This window comes from Patiria miniata, unplaced genomic scaffold (genome assembly GCF_015706575.1).
Source record: "Patiria miniata isolate m_02_andy unplaced genomic scaffold, ASM1570657v1 HiC_scaffold_25, whole genome shotgun sequence".
In the NCBI taxonomy this organism is placed as follows: domain Eukaryota; kingdom Metazoa; phylum Echinodermata; class Asteroidea; order Valvatida; family Asterinidae; genus Patiria; species Patiria miniata.
Window position 1 is genome coordinate 12,803,827 of NW_024037064.1, and position 8,916 is coordinate 12,812,742.

The following is an 8,916-nucleotide window of genomic DNA, read 5'->3' on the forward strand; positions in this document are numbered from 1 at the left end:
TCATTTTCTTTTCTAGAATATATACTCGCCAAAAACTGTACATTACAAGATCGTACTGCATATTTCTCATCCAAGTTGATAACAAGAACCCACCCCCTCTCTACACACCATCATGGTGGAAAAAACCTATTTAAAAGATAAAATGCAGCTTCCATAATTATGCACATAAAACACTATACATGTTTTGTTTACATTCACTGTTTAGTGTTTATTCCCTTAATTAATGTTGCTTACGGACATTATTACATGGGGTGAATTTTACGACAAGAACCTACCCATACCCATTTTTAAGTGACGTCGCATTAAAGGCAGGCACTCATACCCCACCATCTTGTCCTCAAAAACAATTGGTTAAAGTGGTCAGAAATTGCCTCACAGGTTCTGTATTATACAGCTCTGTGCTCAGATCGCACTACACAGTATCGCCAAAAAAATACGGGGCCCTTAAGCGGGACCCGAACCCAACGCTGTAATTTTTTGGACCCACTTTTTAGGGCCCCCCAAAATTGTGTTCTGGATCCGCCCTTGTCGCCATATGCCCGGCCTAACAAACCCTTCGCAAATTCTGCTGCATTGGTGTTGCTCGAACAACTTGATCATGCCGGGGAACCCCAAGTCGGTTGGGCCGAAGTACAGCAGGGCTTGTCTCCCATCCGACTGTGAATAGTGGCGGGGTTGGTGAACACGTAGCCCCGTTGCCAGTTCACTCTTTTCAGATCGCAAACTAGGAACTCGCCGCGGGAATGGAGGAAGGTGAAGACATTACAGTTTTCACGAAGAGACAATTTTGGCAAAAATCAATATATTTTCGAAATTCTTTTTTGGGCCGAAATCGATTAAGTGTATTGCAACGGACATCTTGGCGAATTTATTTTGTCAAAATCAGATGAAATCATTGAGATCATGAGAATCAATGAAGGGAAAATTTCACCCAAGTCGTATTTTCAGTTTTCACGAAGAGACAATTGTAGCAAAAATGCAGGTTGTTCTATGGGGACAAAATAACGTGCGTGTACAATTTTGAGTTTTCACGAAGAGACAATTTTCGAGCGCGCGCAAGCAAAACGACGCGTGCGGGCAAAACGAAGCGCGTGTGGGATTTTGAGTTTTCACGAAGAGACAATTTGTGCGTGTTTTGCAAGCGGAGAGTTTGAGTTTTCACGAAGAGAAAATTCGATCATTACCAATTTTCCCGGCAAAATAATCGCCTGTGGAATTTTGAGTTTTCACGAAGAGACAAATGACTATGAACGTTAATTGCTCCGCAATTAAATGGTCTATTGACTCGCAATTGGTACAATTCGTAAGTGTGAGATTTCAGCTTACTATCGGTATAAAAAAATAATCAACATGTCCTCTAAAAGTAGGCGAAATCTTCAGTTTAAAAAGGGTTCAACTTTAAAGTCGATTTTCTCAAAACTATGTTTCAACGCCCCGTGGCCACAATTCTCTCTTCGTGAAAACTCTGACTGAATGCTGCTGGCACGCTGTCCGGGACCACATCGCCTTGGTACGGTACACGGTGTTGCTAATCAGGAAACTGATGAACTCGCTCCCTAGGAACTTCGATCCGGATCGGAACCCTGGCCCCTTCGGGGATCATCACCGTAGAATATGCCTTGTATCCATCCTCCTTGCCCCTGACTTTATTGGGTATCCGAATACATTCGAGGAACTTGAAGGCGGCCGAGGGGAGATCTTCGAGATCTTGGGTTGAAGGAACTCAATGAATTGGATAATCAGGTACATTTGGTAGAATGGCATGGACATGTTTGCGCTCTTTCCGACGTCCGGATATCAGCTTTGTATAGGCCAACTCCGGGCCCAGCCAGTTTCACCACACACTGTCTCCCCTCAACGGGCCGTTCCCCGTAGTAGGTGCCCCGGTAAAGATCGCCGTGACCGGCCCTCTGAAAACCAGTCGTTGTCAAATTTCACCAACCTACTCGTTCCCTCTATGTGCTCGGTTTGTAAAGGACAAAAGAGAACAGCAGTGTTTGATGACATTACATTTACTATGAACTAGGCCTATGAGGTAAAAGTTTTGCTCTAGCAAGGCGCTAGTGGAAACATATGATGAAGTGCGCTACGTTCAGGCCGCGTAGTGTTTTTACAATTTTTGATCACTCTATGCACGTCGTCTGGTGAAGTCGGGAAACACCTGCGGACATTCAAAAGTTGGGAGGGCTGAGCGTCATTTCACACTTGGAGTCGCAATCTCATCGTGTTTTTCTGTTATACATTTATTTTTACAGCATCGGTGTTAAAAAAAAGTTCAGACGTTTTCCAATACTCCTGTTCTTTTTTAATTACATGCATTTACAAAATTTTGTTCTCCCTTTACGATGGAGGATTTGGGACAATGGAGGGTTTGCGATAACAGTTACCCAGAGGACCTGAGCCAAGTCATTGGGATTTTTGGGGGTTCTCTTAATTACCAAATCCCTCAGCAAACAAATCGCCAATTATACAAGATAGGTGTATAAAGAAATAATTCATTTTGGAGGTAGGTGGACAACCCCGCAATAGCATTCCAGGGAAACACACGGCATGTTTGGACTGAAAACCCAATCCGCAAGTCTTCCTGGCTGGGATTCGAACCCGGGTCACAGAGGTGGATGAAAAAGCAGTAACTACTAATTGTCAACAGTACGAAACTTCGTTTTTATTTTGCGTGGCTCAAGTTTACGCCCAAAATGTACACAATTAATCGTACGCCTGCATTATTGTCGGGCCGCAAATAATTCGAAATGTGTAGGCTCATAATTTCAGAATGAACATTGGCGGATTTTGGTTTTGTTGGAAATCTCATCCCAAAGTGAGTAAACGTTGTATTGCCATCGCAACATGTACATTTCAGTATGAAACTCGTAAGGGAGGGCAGTGGCGTATATCCGGGTTTGAGGTCGGGGCGTTACGCGCAACTTTAATCCCGTATGTATGCAGACGTGTATTTTTTTGTCCGCAAAAGCAATATTTTTATCCTGTATTAGTTATGTCCACAACAAAATTCAAAATGGGTTATCACGTTTGATATTCATCTCGAAGTTTGATCCAAAAAACTGCAAAATTTATTTGCGTTATTATTTACTTGATTTGTTCTCCTCCAGTGGCGTATTATAAGTGTTATTACACTCAGACACGAATACAATCAAAACATCATTAACCATAATATTGGATTTGCCGCAGCCTGAATGTGTTTATTAAATCTTCATGCCAAATCAAAGCATGTTTTGTTTTCCGTTTCACCATACGCACCACCAACATAAATAGACGGCCAGATACCAGTCTTTCATTGCTGAAATCCTTTGGGCAAACTGACTCTTACAAACCATTGGGTTGATCAGGCCCACCGAACCTGGGGTACATAACCCCCACTCCGAAAACCACCTGTGGCATATACACGCCCCTTCTAAATTGCTCCGAAATTGATAGGACACTTGTAAAAACTTTTAAAGTAATTTCCTTAATTGAAACACAAAGTTCGCTGACATAAATAACTGGAATGCTTCGCGGTCGGAACCGACTTCGTGGAAGTAAACCCTAGCCGGCACAGGCTGGGTTATTGTTGTAATGGTTTGGAATTAAAAAATGATAATCAAAGTCAGCACATTTCACAGGACAGGCTCAGCGACCCTAATATGGCTTTCCGAACCCTGTCCCACGACCACAGTCGGCGCCACCCGCGCACTAGGGCGCGGCCCAAGGGACGAAGGACAGCCACCCCAAAATGAGCAGTCCAGGGAAATGAAAATGTAGCCATCTTTAATAATAAAAACTACACAAAAGACCATTTATGCAAGACTGCAGGTTGTCCCTTAATAACTGAGTACCTTCCGGGAACAAATGAACTCCATCAAAGTGGAAAAGCTGAGAAGGACATGACTCAAATTGAGGCTGATGTAAAATGTATGCATTCAATCTGTAAGCCGTAGCCCTGGCCCATTTATTCAATATGAGCTAAACATGAGTTGGAGATCGTTACTAAGGGAATAACAGTGTGAGGAGCCGGTCTTCACTGCGTGATAATGACCGGGTGTGGGGGTGACCGCTGTTAATGGACCTCGACTTCGTCTCGGTCCATTAACAGCGGTCACCCCCACACCCGGTCATTATCACGCAATGAAGACCGGATCCTCACACTAATATTCCCTTTAATAAATACCTTTTTAACGAAATAAACAGTTAAAATGCTCCAATTTTGTGACTTTCTTTTCGGCGATATTTCCAGACTTTTTTGTGTTCATGTTCATGGGCCATATTTTAGCTTAACAGCTATAACGACGTAAACTCAACAGAAACTGCTGCCGTAGCGAAACAAATTACAACAATGTTTTTTCATATCTTTACCTGATGGAGGAAGTTGAAATCTCGTTTACACATTCCTTGTGTCCGGAATTACTACAAAGATGCTTGGTTTAGGAAAGGTATGTCGGTGGGTGAAGTGTTCAAAGAAAATAAATCGTAGATCTACGCTTTCGTCGTAAACATCCTCAGTATATACTGCACTGCTGTACGATGTCGTTTCAAAACTTCCTTACGCTCGCGCACGCACGCATCCCTAGCAACTGTGTTGCGTACGCGCGCGTCAGTCTCACGCGATGGGGGTTGAGCGCATGTGCAGTGCTCTATTGTTTCAAGCTACCGCAGGACTGTTAGTGTTACTATATTTTGACCAATCATTGGCTTGCATGGGGCTGAACGGGGCTGGATCAATGCTGGTTCAGGGGCCATTTATTCGCTTGATCTTTGAAGCCGGTCCATTATCACCGTTAATGCCCGGCCACGTGATCGAGTCTCGACCAATCAGAAACCATCAACTCTCCAAGGTATTTATTAATATAAAATAATTCACAAATAATTCAAATGCATGCGCATAAGCATGTTTTAAGTAATTGTAAGCACATTTCGAGTAATCCAAAACAAGCATATGCGGCAACTTTAACAGCGCCTTATTTCCCATTTGGTTTATTTTGGATAATGGAATTTCCCACATTAGTTTACTCGCAGGCGATCACTTTGATTATGTACATCTGATAACCAAAAATAGGCATAAGCTGGTTTTTCCCTCAATGTTATTCCACATAACACAAATAACACAATATATATCAATCGTTTTAAAATGCTCGTTTGAACTATTTATCATTTAATATCAGGCCCCCTGGTTCATGTAGAGTGTTTACAGTTGCAGTCAGGTTTTGAACATTAACAGTCAACACTCACAAATTAAATGCATTTATGGTGTTTTGGAGTCAATCTTGTCTTGTAGTAACCAACGTTTATGAGATTATGTCACAATGCATGTATTTTGACAAAATCCTTTATACTTGGCGAACACAGGTAAATATATTTTTTGTGTACGATCATATGTAGTCGTCTGCGTGTAGTCAAGGTTAAAAGGTAGAAATTGATGGTTTTGGGTGTTTCATTCCAATAAAGAGACAATGACGGCAGAAAGTCTTGAAAAGTGTGGATATATTTGTGAAATACAGGCTACTGTAAAATCAGCCATTACAAAGACGTTCTTTTTCAGAGACAGTGCAATGATTCATTTATTTACTATGCACATCTAACTATTCATCTTTGCCATTATTTAAAATAATAAGCTGAATTTGTATTTACAGCTACAACGGTATACATCAAAATAATCTGTTTCACAGTGAAACAAACTATTGATAATACAACCGTTTTCACGTCAAACGATGCATTTTTTTGAACAGAACAATGCAGTACTAATTTTACAACAAAATCTAATTAACAAGTTTCTATAAAAAAAATCCGGGAATTTACTTGTGAACTGTAATGTCAACATCACAACTGCTATAAAAAATCAATTACAGCGTGAATCTAAGCACAACATATATGTAAAAGTAAAAGATTGTTTTAAAATGTAGAAAAGCTAATAAAAAACTCAAACATTTAAAAGTTAAAACTATATTAAATACATGTTTTAAAGCTTTGCTCTCTATGATCTTCGGTTTCATTTTTTTTCAATGAATTTTTAATTTGCACGTTTGATTTTAAAATATATACACTTGTCATTTTGCTCGTCTGCAACTATCTCGAAGAGGACTGCTGTTGCTTCTCCATTAAGGACAGATATGCCAGGGTTATTACCACGCTGCAAATAATTTAAAATTTATGAAACACATGTACTTGTCCAAGGTTAAAACGTGGGCGGACGATTTCCTTCAAAAGTTAATAATTTATATATTGCTAAAGAAATTGCAAATTTTAAGTTTTGTCTCATTTTGCCAGGAGACGCCCAACATTCGAGTGATCCAAAACAAGCCTACGTGGAAACTTGGATAATGGAATTTCCCACATTAGTTTACTCAGCAAGCGATCACCAAGATTATTTACAATAATATGATAACCGAGAGTGACTGTTTTTTTCCTCAATGTTATTTCACACAACACAATATACATGCATATCAATCGTTGTAAAACAATTATTATTGCTCTTTTTATTGACTTGAACTATTTATCATTTCGTATTAGACCCCATGGTGTTCATGTAGGGTGTTTAAAGTTACAGGCATGATGAAAATTAACACCCAACACACAAACATTAAATGCATTGTGTTCTAAAGTTAATCTTGGCGATGATAGAAGTTGAAATTTAAAAGACCCACTCACAGACAACGGTTTGTCTCTTATTGTTTCTTAAATTTACATCAATGTTGTCGAACAAAGTTGTGCTATAAAAATGTTCACTTTTGTATGTATTTTCAACAATGTATTGTGCTATTTCCACCAATCATTTGAATTATTCCTGAAAAAGTTTTACTTTTTTATATAAGCAGTAACTGTCATTCGTTTTTACAGGTTGTTTAAAATGAAAAATGTAACTAGCCAATAGAATCCTCAATTCTTTGCATGCATACGAAGCTAGCCTATGGCATCAATGTACAAACGTTATATCGACAAACATTATTTTCGGCTGTCTGAAAGGGAACATGTTATAGGATATTTATGACTTAAATACATTTAAAACAGCTTTCTTGTCATGTCATGTAACTATGACTTTCCACCTCCTTTGTAGCAGTAAAAGCTTGATGTCATTCAAGGCAAAACAGTAGCGTCGCCATAGCTTTGTGTACAAATGTATATCAAACTTTCCTTCATTTTCTTGGAGTTTTTTACTTGTTCATCATGTTAAACAGCTTGTTTGGACAATAGTAGTTGCCAATATTCTTCAAAATCTACTTTTGAATGGCCTGTTTTTGTACTGTTTTAATGCACTTTTGACAAGGAATGCCTTGTGTGGCATAATAAAATAGCACCCTCTTACATGTATTGATAAAAGGATTTGCTAACAATTGAAAAACTACCACCTTCTTGTCACTTCCAATGAAAACAAGTATTAAGATCTTGTATGTATTGTTGGAACACATAGTAATGTGCATGAAAACAAGATGAGCTGAATTTCCACTGCATGTTTCCTTTAAGAATACGCGCAAAAGCTCATAAAAATCTGAAAGATTAAACGATATCAAAATACGCATTTAAGCATTTGCCGTCCGTGCTCCTATGGATTTTTTTTGTTTTTGCAACAAATTTTCAGTTTGTATGTAGTATTTAATATAATTAATAATCAAATAATTAATAACTGAAATACTGCTTAAAAAAGCAAATAAAAGAAAAGGTCGAAATGAAACTGGAAAGTAACGCGGACATTCATCTAAATTTAGTAGAGATAAAATGATCATAAAATAGGACTTTTTAATTGAATACATATAGCATATGTCATGTATACAAAATGTTCGCATGATGACATTAACATTGTTTTTGTTTCAAACATTCGTTGAATTAATTGAAATATTACAGCGACTTCATGAACAGCGATTATTGACCGTTATTCGTCAGTATGTTTATTACTGCTTTGCATGAGACGTGACAACAAATGGTCAGTGTTTCCCGAATTTCACAGCCTCCTTATTACCCTTCCAATATTTTGGAAAAAAGAATTGATCATTCATTACTGAGAGTTTTGGAAATCTTGCAGTGAATCGATAATTTCTTGACATAAATGCACATGAGGTTCAAGGTGTACGTAGGCCTATGGTGGTTTACCCTCGTCTTCACAGACAGGGCCCATTCAGTGTCATTTCTTGCACCCCTGTGTCACATTTAACCATATTTTAAATTTTCGTTTCGCCAATTTTAAGGGTATTTTGGCGCTTCATTGCTTGTTATGCTAATGTCAATTTCCATATTCATGAGCCAAAGTGTGATGTCATTTCAGGTAGAAACCTCAATGCTACAGCCCTTTCAGCACCAACAGTTGCCACTTTTTTAATTTTTTGCTTTTCTTTGGTGATTCATTGTTGTGTCAACACATTTTGGGTTCACAATGTGAAAAGGTAATCCCTAAAACTAACTGTGTCTTCCTGAAGTGACATGTCTGCAGCAGCGCCTTCAGATGTCCGGGAAAACATGGAACATGTTTAAAGAAGTGCACTTGTCAATAAAAAAATTAACCAAACAGGAATGTCAAAAGGTTTTCGTGCATTTAAGAGGAGTAGAATGTTGCAAAAAAATGTGTTCCTAAGAAAACTTTATCGCATGGACCCTTTTTTAAGCCTACGGTCAACTGTAAGTAACGCCGATTGGACATTTAAAACACAAGAAATCAGCACAAACGCCAAACAAACGTCACATCAAACACTGTTAAAAAAAACACTGGTAAAACACAGTTGGAAATTGTTATTGCCGGTAAATTACCTCAACTCTGGGTAAACTCTTGTAATTGTTGTCCTTTAGTGGGAAGAATGTGCCCAATACTGTAGGCAGTTAGTATGTTGACCAACATTGGGCTTAATGCCAACCTATTAACCCAACTCGTTTGAGTGAAGGACAAATACAGTCTATCATCCAAACATGCGTACATTTTAGCCAGTGAAAGTTGCTTTC